The following is a 20938-nucleotide window of genomic DNA, read 5'->3' as shown; positions in this document are numbered from 1 at the left end:
ATTTCGGAAGTCCTGATCTTCTCCAATATTCATAGAATTCGTTAAAATAAACAGGTTAGGCAACCAAGAAATTGTATTTGCATCTACCGTTCTAATACACAAGACTGAAGCATGCCAAGAGAAAGGTTCCTTTCAATGCTATTTACTAATTGAAATATTTTTTTTTTGTTCAAAGACAACTAGCCGTTAATAACAACCAATATGCTTTTTTAAGGAATGTAAATTCATTACATTGTATTTATTCACCCTTTCGATAAAGTGACCGTGATGTCTTTATTATTTTTCGTATGAGAATTGTTTTACGTCAATATTTAAGTGTAAACGTTTGCAAAATGGGAAAAATTAGAAACACGAATGTCAAAACCCCTGACAATGTAATATCACTCAAGGATACTTTATCTATTTGAAAAGACCATTATTTGATCTATGCCTCACCGGATATGAGCAAAACTATGTCAATAGAATCTCAGAAAATGAGGTTTTTCACAGAGTTAAGTCCCCGTGAAATGTACATTTTCAGTGCATTTTAACGAATTTGTAACTTAACGGTTCAGCATGATAGGAAAAATGTGTCTGTTTTTCTTTAGTCTGATAGTGGAAATAGTCAAATTACATTATAAAAATGATCGTTTTTTCATACAATGTGTCACCCACTGTCTGATTCTCACAGGGATAGACACTTAGGGTGCGAGCATTTGGGTGAGAATGATCAAACATTTATTTGTTTACAAAATGTAGTTCTACAATAACAATAATAGCCTCATGTTCAAGCAAGTTCAATACATTAAGACAGAATCTTTGGAATCAATTTAGATTTGAATAAATATTTTCAAAAGTGCAAAAAGAAAAAGACTTTAACCTCATCATGAAGCCCAAGAGAAACTACAGAAACGTTGAACTTAGGTAGATAGTTAAAAAAAAACATTTTTTGTTTAGGAAAGTAAGAAACCAAATTATAGAAAATTGTAGCTAGCATCCAATATATGTGTATTTTATGTGGCACTTTAGGCTTAAGGTGGCTACTGAAAAAAATATATTTGTAAAAAATTCCCTCTTTTGCAGTTTTAATTTATGGACATAAACACCGCATGACATGGTGTTTTTACTTTATGGTGTATTGCAGCATCATTGTGTTAGATTAAAGAATTTTCACACGGATCTATTTTTAGAGTTTAGAAGTGAGGACCTCCTATACCGAAATTGCAACGTGAATAATTGCAATTTTCTATCCTCAAAATCGTTAAAATGCAACAATTGAATAGGGGAAAAATAAAAATTCGATAATATTAACTTATTACAACAATAATATGTATGTTGTTGACATAATGCAGCACTGCCTGTTGATCTTTTGAAACACTGATACTTATAAACTTTAGTAACATTTGTTCGAAGATAATTAAAAGCCCTTAACAACCAATATACAGAGGAAGATGTTAAGAAGATGAAGACATTTTTAATCGACAACATTATTGTCTAGTGTGGTGGACGCGTTTTTCAAAAAACTGTCGGCATTCCAATGGTTACAAATTGTGCTCCTCTAAATGCTGACCTATTCTTTCGACCGTTATGAGGCTGACTTTATAGCTGATCTGATCCGGACGAAAGAATATAATTTAGCTAGATCATTGTATCTCAGTTTCCGCTTTATAAAAAACGTATTATCTTTAAACAATCCTACCTCATCGCATCTACCCCAAATAACTTCAGATAAGGAATACTACAGATACTACGAAGTCTCATATCTTTACCTACATTAAGAAATCGATGGTAAAGGAAGGCTATAGACCAAACTTTACGACAAACGTGATGACTTTTCATTCTTAATTGTCAACTTTCCTTTCATCTATGCCAACATTCTATGGAGTGTTCATATCACAACTTATAGCGTTATGAAAGAGCTTGCCAAAACTATGCAGACTTTTTGTATCGAGCTAGAATTATAACAAAAAGGCTTTATAAGCTTTATAAATTTTATGGTCGTCACCATGAACTCGTTGGTCGTAATCATGTATCCATCGCCGCCATCAGAACAGTTTTATTCAACGGGTCATAGTTTTCCTTTCCTATTTCGTCTACCCCGGACTTCACTTTTTATGAGCAAATCGGCGGGTATTTCTAGAAAAGCAGTGGACACTTACCCTACATGTGAACCTGATCCATACTCCCAGTTTCTAGTGCAGTATGACTTCCCGATTTGCTTTTGTTACATTGTATGTATGATTTTAGTTACTATATGTTCTTTGTTGTAGATGTCTGTTTTTCATGTCTGTTTTTGTCCCTGGATAATATTCTGTTGATTACCGCTTTAACATTGGTTCCCTTTATTATTCTTTTAAAGAGTATTCAACCAAGGTTATAGCGGTAATCAAAAGAATATAATCCAGGGTCAAAGATCAGACATTGAAAACAAACACATACAACAAAGAACATAAAGTAACTAAAATCATACATACAAAGTAACAAAAGTAAATGAGTAACTCGGACTCCACTGAAAACTGGGAGCGTGAACCAGGTGCAACGGCAGGGCAAGCGTCCTCTGCTTTTCTAGAAACACCCGTCGAGTTGCTCATAAAAGTAAAATCCGGTGTAGACAAACGTGGAAAGGAAAAACTATGGCCCGTTGAATAAATCAGTTTTTTTTTATGGTGCTGATGGATACACTATAATGATCCAAGAGTTCATGATGACGACCATACAACTTCTGTAGTGATGACTTCACCTTGTAGCAACATAACCCTGTTCCAGAAGCCTATTTGTTAGAGTTCTAGCGCGATACAGAAAGTCTACGTAGTTTTGGCCAGCTCTGGCATAACGTATGAGTTGTGATATGAACACTCCATACGCAGGAGCCGAAGGGATGTTGCCACAGATGAAAGGAAAGTTGACAATTCTGAATGAAAAGTCATCACGTTTGTCGTAAAGTTTGGTCAATAGTTTTCCTTTACCATCGATTTCTAAGTGTAGGTCAAGATATGAGGCTGACTTCACAGTGTCTGTAGTATCCCTTATCTCAAGTTATTTTGGGTAGATGCGATGTATCAAATTCAGATTGTTTAGAGATAATACGTAATCTATATAGCGGAAACTGAGATTGAAGGATCTAGCCACACGATATTCTTTCTTTTTTGATCAGATCAGCAATAAAGCTCGCCTCATACAAGTGAAGGAATAGGTCAGCAAGTAAAGGAGCACAATTTGTTCCCATTGGAATGCCGACCGTTTGTTGAAAAACACGTCCACCACACTGGACAAATATGTTGTCGATTACAAATCCCAGCATTTTGTAAACATCTTCCTCTATATATTTGGAAGATGATGTGGAATTATTTCTTACAAAGTATGAGGAATCTCTACCAAGAACTATATATTTGTGTCTAGGTGTACCATCTTTTTTTTTTGAAAAAACAACGATGTATAATCTTTTTTAGTCGTGATTTTAACTGAGGATAGGGAATAGAAGTATTAAACTCAGATAATAGTCTTGAACTGATTGTCCCCAATAGATCTTTCGAATTTATCAGGATCCACATTGAATTAATACAACTACGGGAGTAACAAGTGTTGTGGTAGGACTGCCGACCCTCTTTGACAGTTGTGAGTATAGAAGTTAAAAGTTTTGAAAGAGGTTTGGTGGTACATTTTGCAGATTCAGCTATGAAACGTTGTTTTTATTGATTCTTGTGAAGTTTAGGAATCCAGTACATAGACGGTAAATCACAATCATCGTCCTTGGTAGAGAAACCAAAAAAGAATAGCACAGATTTATGGTTTTCCACAATCTCTTCTCTGGTGGATCAGAATAAATATTCACATTATAAATTTTACCTTTCTGCTGTCTAAACTGATATCTGTACTTTTTCTCACGAGACACCAATTTGTATAGAAAAAAATCAGATACTACTTTGTTACCGTTATTTGAATATTAAACTACTGTATTTGATCAATAAATGTCTTTTTCCTCACACAAAGATCCAGGGATCAACGTTTAAAACCGAAATCTTAAAATGAATATAACCATATCTTATGTATATGCTTGCATCAAACATACTACCATTGGTTTAAATGACATGCTTCGGAAAACCGATATCAAAATGAGGGTGATCTGGTTTGCACATGTATTAGTAATAGCCAGGAACTTTAACCGTTTAACAAGGACGTTTTTAACAAAACTGGGAGCATCGACCAGGTGCACCGTTAAGGGTAAGCGTCATCTCCTTTTCTAGAAAACTCGCCGAGTTGCTCATAAAATGTCAAGTCCGGGGTAGATAATATATTACATAGTCGATTCTATGTGGTTTATAACACAATTGTGTGAACAATTTATTGTTTGTCAATATATCCCCTGCAACAACTCATTTATAGTTTTCAAGATGTGTTATGTTTTGTATTTTGCGACAAGTCTTGAAGACTTTTTTTATAAGAAGTAAACTATAAACTTAATATAATCTATAATTTCAATAATAATAACACCTTTTTAATTTTGTGAAGATTTTAAAGTATTTGATTTATAATTAAAACAAAATCGTTCTTTTTTTTTCAATAACGAATATATTTAGAAATGCAGTGAATCATAAAATTTAAATTTGTTATTGTTTCTTTCTACAGGTGAGGTTTTTAATTTAAGCTACAAGTGCTGTATATGTAAACGTTGGCTAATATATAGAATAAATTTCAAACAGTATGAATCTGCTCGTCTTTTAATGAATCGGTATATGAGTCTAGTTCTAGTAATCGTTTTTCTTACGGCTATTTCCGATGTAGAACGTATTAAAATCCATGACAGCATTTTAGTGTTTATCTTCGTGGATCTCCAAACGTTGTTTTATAATGCAAAGTTTTCTCGTTTATGCTTTCGAGTTTTGCAAAACACTTGTATCAGAAGGTAATAAATGGTTTTGGTTTTAACATCAAAAGTTGTTGTCTTTTAATACTGAATTCAATGTTCTGAATATGACAAATATTCATGCATTGTAATGAAACTATATGACCCCTTTGTCCGAAACAACAGAGTCACATTAAGATACTTCAATACCCTATTTTAAGAGTGAAATGTTCAAACTAAAATGTTACCATGTATTACTTGACAAGGTGCTCGGGGATATTGTTAAAACGGTGATTTGTTTTGCTTTTTTTTTTTTTTGTTATTTTATTTCATTTTATTTTATTTTATTTTTTTTAACTTTATTTTTTTTGTCTTTATATTATACTTCATTTTATGTACAGTGTTTTTTTATCATACCACATACATTGGTGTTTCATTAGGTGTTGAGTGTCATTAATTTCGTTTCAACATTCAAATGTACAAATCCTGACCAAACGACGGTTCCCAGAGCAAATAAATATATCATGTGATGTTAGTCACTATTTAAATGGAGTTACAGAAATTAGTATTTAATGTGCAGAATCTGGCAAATGGAGTAAACAACTAATATGAGATGGTGAGTTCATAGTTTGCTTTGCTGATTTAAATAGACAATAACCAAATAATAGTTTTGCAATACCAGCTTAAATTTTTATATTTACCTATTTCTACCTAAATGCTTTATCAATTTTATGAATCGAATCATGTTTCTGAGTTCAAGTTATCTATTATGTAAAACTAAAATTCAAATGGAAATAAATGTATACATACAAGTTTGTTTGTTTGTTTGTTTGTTTGTTTGCTGGCTTTTCAGTGTCTGTAGTATCCTTTATCTCAAGTTCTTTGGGGTAGATACGATGTATAAAATCCCCAAAATTAGAATTGTTTACAGATAATACGTCATCTATATAGCGAAAACTGAGATTAAAGGATCTAGATAAACGATTTTTTTTTCTTTCGGATCAGATCAGCTATACGGTCAACCTCATAAGAGTGAAGGAATAGGTCAGCAAGAAGAGGAGCACAATGTGTTCCCATTGAAATGCCTACTGTTTGTTGGAAAACACGTCCACCACACTGGACAAATATGATGTCGATTAAAAAAATATAATTTAAGCTGGAATGAAAAATGTTAGCAAAATTTAAATTTCGTTTGTTTTAAGCAATCTTATGCCCATGACCCTCAAGCCTTAAGGTTTATGGTATATTTTCAATATACGTGTGTAGGTAATTTGAATGGAACGCAACCAGTGTGCGAGGATGAGTTTTATATATTTACTCTTTTTAACCCTTATTTATTTTATTTATTTATATTTCAAATTGTTCCAAAACAAAAGTGCTGTCCAAACGATGATTGAAATTGCATAAAACGAAGGTCTACAAAATCTAAATATGTTGTTATGCGGGTCGATCCCTTCAGCGAAAACCTTTTAAAATTCTTTTGTTTTAATATATATTTTCTTTTGCTTTGTTTGTTAGGTTTTTCATGTTTTACCGTGTCTTGTTTTCTATTTGGTTGGTTGTTTTTTTTTTTTATACTTTTTTAAGGGGGATATTTATTCTGTGGTTTGTTTTTGTTTTTTGTTTTGTTCTTTTTTAGTTTTTGTTTTTTTTTAAGTTTGTTTTGTATGCGTGTGTGTGTATGTGCACCATGAACTGTAATGTATATAACTGTCCTAATATTTTTTCCTGATGTTATCAAGGGTCTGATGAGGTTTGATTCTGAAAAGAAGTAGCATAAGTTACACGTCAAATATGCTGTAAATACTGTAAAATTTGACATAAAAAAGTCTATTTTAAAACGTCGTGTATAAAGTAAATTAGTTTATCCCATTATATAAAATGATATAAAAACCGACGTAAGTTAAATATGTCGTATAAAAAACATGTTATTTCCATGTTTGATTAAACCAATAACGAGAGTGTAGGACGAGATCTAGATAATATATACAAACTAAATAGCGCACAAACTTAAACCTTTTTTTAACCCATTATGTGCTGCTTTATTTCAAATTATAGCTGCTGACATCACTCCTCCAGAGATTTGACGACGATGATTTTTAGAAAGGAAAAAATGCTGAAAACAAGAAAAAGAATAGATACAATGATATAATTTTAGACAAGACTATTTTTTAACTGAGATGATTATTTGCAGTTTGCTCAACAGCCAGTATTATATTGTTTTATCCATTTTTTTTCGGGAGGAGTATAAAATTAATTATGTCAACCTTGTTTGTAACTTGCATTTTAAAAGCTGCTATTCACCTATACTAAATATAAGCTAAACTTTGCACCTTTTAAATACAAAACATTTTTCCATAAAATGAAAATTAAATATTAATTTGAGCTATAATGATATTAATGATATCAGAAATGCCACATTCGATTTCATCTGTTGAATGGCACAATGAGTAAGTTAACGGTGTTTTCTTTCCTGTGTACCTACATATGCATTTAGATTAAAACACACCTTCTTAGATATGCATTTTGAGTCACTGTTTAAACCCTTATTCGTTTTATTATTATTACTGACCCTAAATCACACCATAAACATATAACACATTTCAAGTAACATTCAAATATACGATATTATGATATGGATATGGGATTATCTGTATCACTTGCCGTATTTACCATCCACCTACACTGTGGTAATAAAGGAGCAAAATGATAGAGAATATGATCCATATTTTGGCATGTTATATTCAGTATATAAAGCGCTTATAAATCGGTCAATCTATATTTTTTTTACAAATATTTAATGACATGATAATGTCATTTAGTTCTTCCAATCTTTCATCGCAGCAGAATCAATAAAATATGGGGTTTTTTTAAATTGCATTGACAGTAATGATAATGCTAAATTTATTTTGTTTTCTTAAAGGACCTTTGTAGATAGGATTTATGTTAAAATATACAAAAATAAATCTAGTAATTACGTAAATATTTGTAGAAATAAGAATACACGAAAAAGTATAATAGTGTTTGATTAATTATTTATAATGATATTGTTTGTTTTAGCAAATAAAGATATAGGAGTCCTCGTATTCACATATGAAGTTTAGCTTCATTGGAATTAATGTATTTTATGAAAGAATAATCAAGGAAATAAAATAACACTAAAATTAAAACCAAACATAACACGCCATGGAACTAAATTGATATATTAATGCATCAAATACCAAAACTTTTCAGATCATCTCATAATTATAAAATATGCAGATAGGACAAAAGCCAGTTCTTTTGATTTCGGTAGATCTTTTAAGTATACAATGATTAAAATAAGTATATTATCTTATCACTTATGTTTTTTCCTGTCTGACATGACAATAATAAAACACATCAAAACCGACAACACAAAAATTAATTAAGACGAGATTATTAACTCTTAATTGAAACCAATGCCAATATGAATATGAACATATTCCACGTATGTTTCTGTTGCTGATTGGGTGCAAAGACTTCACTAAAAACTGGGACCATGGACGAGGTGCACCGGTAGAGTAAGCGTCCTCTGCTTTTCTAGAAACACCCACCGAGCTGCTCAAAAAAAGTCAAGTCATTGAAAGAGGAAAGGAAAACTATGACTTATAAAGTCCTCTGCATATTTACTCAGGGTACAAGTAATTAGTGTATTTACCAGAATAAAAAAGAACATTTTTTTTTCAGATGTTATTTAGCCTCAAAATCAGCATAATTTACTGTCTAAAATAACTCACCATGCAGTTGCTAATACTTCTGGTTTTAATTATGTCTACAACGTGAACAAACCTTCAAAATCATGGAATGTTTCTTTGATTACGTGACCAAGAAAAGAAACGCACTTATCAGTTTTAGCGCAAAACACGAGTAAGAATTCTCAAGGGAAGTATAATTCTAGATTCTAGTAACTGAATAATTCCCTCGGATTTAAGGTGGCGTATTTCATAATTGATTTATGGTTTAAACTAATCTAACTCTGCAATACATCTCTCCCTTTTAACACTTTGATTAGCCAATTATATGTACCATTTCACCTAAGAATGTCATATCAAAACGAAAAAGAATTCATACTTTCTTTTAGAATAAACAAAATGAAGGTGAACAGTATCAGCAATGTTTGTTTTCCTAGTATGCCAAGGAGCAACGTACAATTTTGTTAGCCTCTACACATATTATTTGCACCAGAAATAAAGGCACGTGTACATATTTGCTCTATTTTAAAGACTGAACAATAAAAATATAAATTTAAATCCAGACCTGGATACTTTTTAAGGAACAGAAAAGTGTGACCCTTTTCCAGCAAATGTTTTGGAATGACAAAAGAACCGTACCGGACGACATCAGAGATCTGTTCTCCTTTATAACTGTCATAGAAGAGGTACATGGAAGGTAAAGTAAAGAAGGGCCCCTACTTGTGCATTGCATGTAAATTAACAAGAATTCAATGTGTGTCTGGAACTGAACTTCAAATTTAAAGCACACTTACAAATTTAAAAAGACAAAAGTTTATTTTATTTTCTGTTTTTAATACTTTAGATGAAATTATATATAAAAAAAAACAAAACATATTAAATCAGCAACATCAGAAATAAGGATAGTAAACTGGAAACAGTGAATAACCACAATATTATCAGGACTGCAAAGGAAGGCTTAGATTCAACGAGCGACAAGTTATCTCTTAAATGCATTCTTTGCGCCAGTGATTATATTTTGATTATTCACTAATTCCAAGTTACTATCCTTATTTCTTGATAGACAAGTTTGTAGTATAACAAATTTAAAAATACCTAAAACACCATGGCTTCATTCCTTGTTTTGAAAAATGTAGAACATCTCGGTGATTGATTTAGCTTCCTATTTCGGTAGTTTGGGTACTTCTAGTTTACAATCAAGTGTTTGATTAAGATCTTTCTATATATTTGATTTGAATTCTGCTGATGAGAGTAGTCTCCTTTTAAGGCACAGACAGTATATCGAAATAATTTGCAATATATATCATTGGTTTCTTTTATCAACTTCTTCATTATTTGAAGGAACCCAATACCTGACATGACCCATGTGGTTGCCAAAGAATAAATGAACTGTTCATATCTTATTTGGCTCTTCTTAAACCTAATTGCATTCACATAAAATTGTGCTGTGTTTTAGTTCTTATGACTTTCTTGTTCTTCGCAAATTAACACGAAATATCATGCTAATTTAGACACAATTATATTTAAAATTATTTCTTTATATCGAAAATTGTTCTGCTAATATATTCATTCCTTTGTAGTAACAGTATTTTTTCCTGTCTGAAGCTGTCATTGATTAACTAAAACAGCTCAATACCTTCGTCAGGTTCAGTTAGCAATTTTCTAATAACAAATAATGAAAAAAAAAGACACTGCAGTTAACATAAAGAATAAAAGCTTATCATTATCGACTCATTATTAACTTTTAGCAATTAAAATATATATTAACCAGAAGACTCACTTATTTATGGCAACATGTCATAATAACTTGTGTTCACGTTTGTGGCACCTACTTAGATTTATGTTTTTGAAATGTATATCCCATCATTTTTGCCGCTATAGTATTGTAGCGGATATGCATGCAAAAAGGGATTTTAAAAATGTATGTAGGATATGATTAAAATAGAGGGCATGTTTTTTTTACGTGTACCATCACATAGTAAAGCAACGTAGCATCTAAAATAGTTGTTTCAAGTCAGCAGTATTTCGTTACTTGTTCTCCATATAGTCCGTAATTCCTCTCAATTATCGGAAATAATAATCATGAAAACCAAGGTTTTAGCGGTAATAAAAAAGGATGTAATCCAGGTAAAAAGACCAGACATAAAAAAACATACATAACAAAGAACACAAAGTGACTAAAATCATATATAACAAATCATATATAAAGTAACAAAAACAAATGAGAAACTCGGACTCCACAAAAACCTGTGAGCAATGACCAGGTGCACCGGCAGGATAAGCATCCTTTGTTGTTCTAGAAACACCCGCCAAATTTCTCATAAGAAGTCAAGTTGGGGTAGTCGACGGAGAAAACGAAAACTATGACAGGTTGAAAAAATCAGTTTTTCTAGCGTGGCTGGATACACCGTAACGATCCACGAGTTCATGATGACGAACATAAGACTTCTGTTGTAATGACTTCAATCTTGTAGCAACATAACCGTTCCAGAAGCCTATTCGATAGAATTCTAGCGCGATACAAATGGTCAGCGTAGTTTCGGCAAGCTCTGACATAACGTATGAGTTGTGTAATGAACACTCAATGCGCATGTGCTAAAGGGATGTTTCCACAGATGAAAAGAAAGCTGACAATTCTGAATGAAAAAATCTCCACGTTTGTCGTAAAATAATAAATTGATTTCATAATTATGCTTCTTCTAATTTTCAGTTTTCAACTTAAGATTGCAAAAGGAAAGGTATAATCTGATTTTATGACTAAACACATTTTGTACATTTAAACATTTTCAATATATGTTAGAAGGTCAGTGATGAATGAACCCCGGCCAAGCCAGTCCCGCACATAGTTACAACCGTCTTTTATCAAAACAAAGATAACTTAAAGTAAAACGCACCCAAATTTGGAGAATTGGTTTACAAGTAACATGTATGATTTCAGAATCCATCGATGATTGAAGTGTAATGTCTCAGTAAATGCAAGCATGACGTCTCATTTGTTTACTACAGATCCTCTGATGTTTCAAGCTTCTCTGTGACGTCAAAATCGATACCAAAAAAAAATGTTGCCAGTTGTGTTCTGTTGTGCTTCTTTATCAAAATGTAGGATTATTCAATCGATAATGTCATATATTAAAAGAACTGAGGTTTTTTGTATTTTGTATGTTTTGCTAAACTGATATGAAATGCATCTAGTGGAAGTGTGTTAACAATTATGATGATTATGAGTATGAGTAAAAGTTATCTGTCATCTTCCGAAGTATAGGTACTTACATTAACAGAGATGTAAATAATCGGGGAATCTGATAATCAAATATCTTTAAAAGTTCGCATTCAGTTCCACCTTACAACAAATATGACTGATTATTGTTGTTTTGACATTGTTTTTTTTCTTGTTTTTTATTTGTTTTTTTTATATTTTTTTTGTTTATTTGTTTGTTTGTTTGTATGTTTTTTTTTTTGTTTTTGTTTTTTTTTCTTGTTTTTTGTTTTTTTGTTTTTTTTTGGGAGGGGGTGTTATACATTGGGAACTTATTAAGATAAGAAAAAAAAAGAACCAAAATCTTGTATTGTTTTCATATACAATACTAACTTTGTTTTAATTAAACGTAGCTTATTGACCTACCAATCTTGTAAAAGTCGTCAACACTTCAATTTGGTAAAAAACTTTTTTTATATGTTGGTGTACAGTGTACTTTGAATCTGAAATTGACGGTTTATAACTTTTACTGCAAATGCTGATCGCAATAAAGGCATATTGACGATATATTCTCTACAAAAAAAAAAATTGTGTTATAGGACATATCGAATAAACTTGTACAGCATCATCTCATCAGACATGCTAAAAAATGCTATTTTATATTAAAATAAATCGTGGTAGTATATTAGTATAGCGCTGTCGTTGTCTTCCGTGTCGTCGTCCCTGGAAATAGAACACAACTAGATGTACATATATATAGTAAAAGTATAGATAATTTATAAAATTACATGTATCTATACCACATAGGTCAAACTGGTATTTATTGTTGGGATTTTATAACTTCAGGGCCAAGGAGGGTGGCAGATACATGCATTGTTTCCTGATATCCAGATAATAACTTGACTACTAGTGAATTAATAGCTTTGTATTTGAACCTCAAATGCTATACTTTAAAGGATGATTTGGATTGATTTGGGAGGTTTCGATTTCAACTATTTAGGAATATGGTTTTAAAAAATCTGGTCAATTCTGAACCTGAGTCAAAAATCTAATCAAGACCAAAATTCAACGCTACATCAAGCTTGAAAGGTGTTTCCGTACTTGCCCTAACTGTTTAGGGTTCACACTCTGTGGTCGTATTAATTACTTTTTTGATAAAAGTTAAATCAACCAGAATAATGTCTTTAACTGTTTGGACCATGATATAGTGTAATTGTACGTACATATGTGCTCAACTGTTTTATTTTAAGAAAAACGAGAAAAAAACACCACTATATATCAATCTAAGGCCCTGTGGTAGATGGTTATTTCTTTGCTTCAACGAGGACATTGGAGTACCAATATAGCTGGAATGGGTGTGGGGAAGTTAATGTGTCCATTGTTTGTATCTTCGGAATGTTTTCTAAAACATCTAAGACTTTTGTGTTATCTAGAAGTTGTACAGGTTCGTTAACAATTCAACTCATTCAAAAACATATTCTTATGAAACGATTTAGTGATGACAAAATTTGCCTAATATGTACTTGATTCATTCCATTTTTTCAAAAAAAGTAGATAACCTGGATGCAGTACGTTTAGTTTGGAATCGTACTTGGTTGCCTATAGTTTGCCTTCCAATGGGCTGTCACTTGATATTAAAAAATCCCATGTACATATACACGCATAATATGTTTCAATTTGTAGTTGAACTTCTATTTGTGATCCTGATATTATGCCAAAAAATATTCAAATTTGTGTTAATTTGTTTTTAAAACTCGATCACCATTTTATAAAGTGCCTATCTACAAATGCTCCTTAACAGCTTAGCTTGAACCGTCGATGGTATGTAAAGTAGGGTTGTCTCCAACCACTCTCGCCATCTCTGTGTCTGTTTCTTTTTCTTATCTTTTGTTTCCTCATAATAATTCATGAACTTCTGCTCATAACTTATAGACAAAATATACCCATCAATATAAAATAGAAAATGCATTTCCCAAACATTTACAAAATGTAGAGGTACAAATGCATATTTCACCGAGATTTCTCATATATCCATGGCAGCACCTCCTCAATGTCCCCGGACAACAATTCTACTAAAGAAAATAAAAAAAAAAATGGACGAAAAAGAACGTCTTAAACATCATCTTCCGTTATACAAGCTACTTAATTAGGGAATATATAGGCTATTGTAGAAATTTCCTTAAAAAAAACTTCCATTTAAGAAATAAATCACGGAAACTCACTTTTTCTTTGCTTTACCATGGACTGGCAATGTTGCATTGTTTTACCGCGATAAATAACGACATAAATGGCTAGCTCATGGTAAAAATGATAATATGGAGTTCCCGCCATTTATTTCTGTTTTAATATGGCTTGTTTCTTTATATTGTTTTGATAGATGCAGCCTGTGTATTGCAAGAAATGTTGATCATGTGTTAATCACTTTTTTTAACATGGCGGTAAACAATACCTGTCAAGCACATTATATTATAAATAATGCTTTCTCGATAATAAGTACAGTGGATAAATACTAGATCTTAATCAGAGCCATACGCATTTTTATGCGCGTTTCACACATGATTATACATTTAACCGAATATACATGTACATCAACGCCATTAATAGTCTTCGTTTAATTATTATTTATTAAGATGTATGCCAACTAGACTCACCGTGTTTCAACAATGGCACATATGTATCGAATAACAGTGACACTATTAGATATTTATGTATGAATGGATTCAGTGGTGACAGGTGTGAGTAAAGGGAAGACGAATCGAATTAAGTCAAAACTTTACCTGGTAAACTCTATTCAGTATTGTGTACAATTACACTGATCTTAACTATCAGAAATGGAAATGAGCTTTTTATCAATGGATATTTTCCCAGTAAATCCATATCTCATAACATGTTCAAATGTCTTTAAATGGGTGTATATTATTCAAATTACCATTTTGTATTCTATCAAGTATTTGTTTGGTTCTTTGTTTTGTTTTGTTTTGCTTTGGTTTTGTTTTTTCATTGTCGATTTGATTTTCGCGCATTTATCATCTGATTTCAATTTAGGAGCTGAAGCTAACTCTGGTGTCTTTATTGTAATCACATTTGTAGCTGTTATTCTAATCGGATGTGTATTAGCAGTAAGCATAATATATGTACGGCGAAATAATAAGTTATCAATCATATATAAACAAAGTCAGTTAAGTTCTGCAACCAAAATTACTACGACAAACCCATATTTGAAGAAAGTTGAAAATAAGCAAATTGTAATGGTGACTAGTTTTTTGTTATGAAATGTTCAATAATTATATCATGCTCACAGTTTTGTGTCCGGGTTGCTCATTTACTCCTGTTTCTTTGTACATGACATTTTGGTTATTTAATGTTTTTTTTCTGCGTAACTGTTTTCCGTGTGTATTTGTTGTCTTTGAATTGTGTTAACTTAGTTACATCACCGTTAATCTAAATAAAGGAAGAACTGTGAGTACATGTATATCGAAAACAAATGTTAAAATTGACTGTATGTAAAGCACACAAAATACAAGTATAATACAAAGAAATTATATAATCAATTGAAGTATTTCGTTAGAGCAAATTAATTTTCCATGAATTGAATAATAGCGTCTAATGGTTTGGCGATGTTTGTCGTGTTTTCGTCTATATATTATTGTGTACTTGGTTATCTTGCGAAAGTTTGAAAATTAGTTTTTTTAGTCAAAAACATTACAACATTCAATGCTAAAAAGAAGATTAGAGCAGAGTTGTGCTGTAGTGGCTACAGTCGCAAATGGTTGCATTCCATCAATTTAATTTTATAGATTGTAAGTGTTTTTACAATCTATGAAATTGTTATATATGGTTATATATCAAAATGGCTATACTGGGTATAATTTCCTAGAATATGGTTTAGAATTAAAAAAAACACAAAATTCTCGTTTATTTTGTTCTTGGGATATTGTATTTAAGGTAGATGACCTGAGATAAAGGTGGTTATCCAAATATTAAAAAAAATGTGTAGTCACTAGATCGTTTGAATGACTCCCGATATTCAACTTTCAAAGTGAAACTGATATAAAAGACAATAACTCCAACTTCTAGGACAAGTGTTTTAGCCTTCAGCAACTTTGTACTCTGCTAAGTAGGAAATTGATGTATTGGATTAAATGTTTCAAATACATACATTGAGGAATATATATTTCATAAGGTGGGAAAATGTTTGGAATAACACCATCTATTACAAGATTCCTATAGATAACATTTTCAAATTAAAGTATAAAATATTAACTAGGTATAATGAATTAGATAGTACGGCTAACAAATAAAATTGCCAATTTTATGACTTCATAACTTTTTTAGAGTTACTATTATATAACTTATGGGATTGCAAGCTTTCCGCTTTCATTATGTATCTGCGTACTATTTTCTAGCATACAAATGTGTCCAACGCACAAGTTTGTCCCATTGTGCCGTGAAAGCTTTTTTTGGGACATTATTTTTATCATTTTGTGCACTTGACAATGCTCTTTATTTAATATAAAACATTACAACTTGATACATGGTTTAAGCTTTATTGTCCCCCGCCGCAACGAGGAGCGGGGACATAGAAATGCTGGTGTCCGTCCGTCCATCCCAAGCTTGTGGACGCAACTCCTCCGAAACGGCTGAACGGAATTTGACCAAATTTTGTAAGATTGTTTGTCACCATATGTAGTTTACCATACTTAACTACTATTTTTATTCGACAATTTTATGTGAGTTATGGGACTTTGTTCATTTTTCACATAATTCACAGTATGAACACCTTGTGGATGCAACTCCTCTGGAACCACTGAACGGAATTTGACTGAATTTTGTAGGATGGTTTGTCACCATACGTAGTTGAATATACTCAACTGCCATTTTAATTAGGCATTTTTATGGGATTTATGGGAGTCCTTCAATTCGTACCCTAACTTAATTTGATTCAATAATATACATTAACCTTGAATCGCCACATGGACTTATGAAAGTACATAAGTTTTGAATCTGCTATATGACTACGCGTAGCATTCTTTTATTTGACTGATAAAGACATTTTTCCAATGCTGTACCCCATGATAATTTAAACAATTAAAATTGTATTTTCGGTTTCGTACATACATATAAATCATTTTTTTTTTTTATGACAATCAAACAATAGGTTTTTGCAAAATAGAGGTTTGGTAACATAGAAGCCGGTCACTGTTATACAAGATAATTAAAATTAAAAAAAAAAACCTTATTCAATTTTAAATATAGATCCCTTTTCAGTGAATTAATCCTAATATTTGGTTGTTTGTTGAAATATTCTGTAAAAAATACCCTAAAATACCAGATATGGTTCAGTTTGGCTAGTGATTTACATATTTAAAATAGCAATCCATTATTTTTTTCAGTCCTTACTATTTAAAATCTGCATGGTAATGTTTCTTTCATATGTTCTACATTTAGTGTTATATTGTGTACAAATTTAAAGAAAATTGGATTATGGGAAAATTTACTACCTTAAGTTCTACACCATGAAAAATGATTTATTCAACGGATATTAATGGAGTCTACATAGTCATTAGGAAGATATCTTTTTTTGTGTGTCACTTGTTTTAAAAAAAAATCACATATTTTTAAGGAAGTCAAAAGAAAGATGGAATCTCTGATATAGAAGACTTGAAGAAAAAAATCCCAGAACCATATGAATACGTTGTATTGTAAGTTATTTTGACCTACACTTAGAAATCGATGGTAAAGGAAAACTATTGACCAAACTTTACGACAAACGTGATGACTTTTCATTCAGAATTGTCAATTTTCCTTTCATCTGTGGCAACATCCCTTCGGCTCCTGCGTATGCAGTGTTCATATCACAACTCATACGTTATGCCAGAGCTTGCCAAAACTACGTAGACTTTTTTGTATCGCGCTAGAGCTCTAACAAATAGGCTTCTGGAACAGGGTTATGTTGCTACAAGATTGAAGACATCACTATAGAAATTTTATGGTAGTCATCATGAACTCGTGGATTGTTTTTATGTATCCATCAGCACCATGAAAACTGATTTATTCAACGGGTCATAGTTTACATTTTCTCGTTTTCTACTCCGGACTTGACTTTTTATTAGCAACTCGGCGGGTGTTTCTAGAAACGCAGAGGACGCTTACCCTACCGGTGCACCTGGTCCATGCTCCCAGTTTTTAGTGGAGTCCGAGTTGGTCATTTGCTTTTGTTACTTTGTATGTATGAATTTAGTAACTTTATGTTCTTTGTTGTATATATCTCTTTTCCATGTCTGCTCTTTGTCCCTGGAATACATTCTTTTGATTACCGTTATAACCTTGGTTCCCTTGATTACTCTTTTAATAAGTCTTAATATAATGTTCATAACAGTTCTATTGGGTGGACAACCAAAATAATAAGCATTTTCTGACCAAAATTTGCTATATTTTACTTGCATGCAGTATTGTGCTTGATATACCAATTCCCTTACTAGAAACTTACTGGACTTTTATCAGCAACATTAACAATCGTCCATGTCTGAAATATCTATACAAACTACTAACCAAATTTGAAATCTATCCATCTAGTGGGAGTTGAGGTTTTGTGATTAAAAATGTCATTCCATAAACATGAAAAAATGGGTAAAAGACAGAAATGGTTGCATTTTGTATAATAGGAAGTAGATGTCTGATAGATTTTAAACGATATCGGACCTATACCTGATGCTGGATACCAAATATCAAGAGGTTGGGATTAGTAAGTTGCTGAAGGAAGTTATACAAAAATTACTCTATAGTCAATAGCCCAACCAACATTCACTATGACACATCCCAATTTTCACTATTTGAAATTCAGCCAAACAGGAAAATCCCCATTAAACAGGGAATAAACATAAAACAACAATTGAAACTGTTTTCATGGAATGCCCAATCCATAAAACTCCAGTTCAAGCCAATGTTTTTATTTTAGACGGACATAATGTTTTGAGTTGACCACACACTGGTTAAGTAGGATTATAATATTCCTCATTGAAACAAGCTACATTCTAAATTCTTTAAAGTGTTTGGAATTCTATTCCAAATGGGAATTTTCATGTACATTATATGCTTATATATTTGTATAACAGAAAAACACACAATGGCTTTTGTTACTGGGTTTGATAAGAAAAACATATACTAAAACTTTGTCTTTATAAACAATCAATTAGTACATTAGTTACCTGTGCACAATGCAATGGCTCCTACAATTTTTTTGTCAACATGTTTTAGCAATTATATTTTTAAAAGCACGGAAATTCATCTCTCTTTGTAAATAATAGTTATAGTCATGGTAAGTACAAAAATGAAATAACCTTGGAAAAAGACTGCTATATAAATTAAGTACAAGACAGAAAAAATGAAACAATTATTGACTTTTACTACAAGTACACGATGTAGGACCCAACACTACTTTTTTTTAAATTCATCATATGTGTGATAACTACAGGATCATAAACGTATAACTGTATTTACCTTTTTTAAGCTGAAGCTGTAAGGAAAGAATGTCACTTCCCTTATAAGAAAGTGGCAGATGGCGAGGTTAAAATCACAGGTGTTCCAACTAAGTTGCTTCCAATCAGGGCCATGTCAGGATATGGTAGAGATAAGTTTCTCAAGTTGATGTCTGTTAATTATATTACAGTAGACATGTGAGGCCTTAATAATACAAACACATTTTATACTTTTGTACAACTGACATATGTATTCAGTAATCATGCATGACTTTTGAATTTGCCACTCTACATGTGTAAAAAGAATCTCCCCTACATTTCTACATGTTTGTGTATTTTGGTTACTGTCAAGACTTTCACTTAGTAATCTTTGGAATGTCCTAAGAGTTGGTTTATTGTATATAAATGTATATGTACCTGACACCAAGCAGTTAATAACATGTACTACTGTATAGTAAAACATCAATTTCTTAAATCATCATTGTCTGAAATAAGTCAATTTTTACATACTTAATGCACTTTAACGATTGTCCTCACAATAAATTTACTAATATTTCTTTTAATGATTGAAGATTTGTTAAATACATGTACCTCTACTTCCAGACAAACCCTTTCTCCATCCCCCCCCCCCCAAAAAAAAAAAGAAAACAGACTAATTTCGTTAGTTAGCTCTCGAAGGTAATACATTCATCGAAATATAAAGCATTCGGGCTTGGAGGAATATATATTAATTGACATTATCACAGTTGTTGTACTCCATATTATTTGGTTACGACTGAAAAATAAAAAGAGAACAATTAAAATATCAGAAAATATATAAAGAATGAATATGTTAATTAATCTGTATTTAATCTACTGCTTATGCAATCAATGATTTAAGCTAGAGAGCCTATAGAATGAGACTCCCATTTAGCAAATAGTTAATTGTACGAGGGTCATATGGCATTATATTGACTGGTATGTCGGCCCGAAATAAATAAATGGACCAAAGCGGAGCTGAGGACAATATAATTTTTAAGGACGACATAGCTGTCCAGATAGTGCCATCTGACCTTCCGTACAATTAACTATTAGCTATGTCATACTTTTCCAGTTAACAAGCTTCATCCAAAAGGTACTCAACAGCACTTTGTGATGCTGAATATATCGTTTGTCTACAACATGCATGCTAAATTTGTTTGGAATCTTTTGACTCCTGTATAGCCTTCAATGCATCTTCATCTAACAAAGCAAATCCGCCACACAACATTTTTGTTTCGATTGAAAATCCAATAATGGAATCGAATCTGGAACAAGACTGTCAATGAAAATAAGCCACGCCTACCGGTCCAATATAATTTCCATCCGGCATATATAGCATTGTATGGACTTACACAGTTTAAATACGGAAATAGACAAATAATTTCTTAAAAGTATTGCATTATAATTTAATATGTTCTCATTATACTTTTGGATTTTCATTTTTTTTACTCAGTCAGATGTATGTTTATCAACTGGTCCATATAAGTTATACGGACCATAATATGGACCACCTAACTATCAAATAAAGAGTATTACATCATTATTTATGAAGTTGTTTTTCTCTTTCCTTCTACAAAAATCATATCTGAAAGGTGTAATATAGCAATTAGCTATGACAAGTTACTTTGGGTCAAATTACAATATTGGAGAGTTCACCAACCTCATTAGTGATGTCATATTCACTTTATTTCTGATTGCATCCCATTAG

Source organism: Perna viridis, chromosome 10 (genome assembly GCF_037379345.1).
Source record: "Perna viridis isolate PV_CMFRI_1.1 ecotype Kerala chromosome 10, ASM3737934v1, whole genome shotgun sequence".
NCBI lineage: Eukaryota > Metazoa > Mollusca > Bivalvia > Mytilida > Mytilidae > Perna > Perna viridis.
This window is presented reverse-complemented; position numbering follows the sequence as displayed.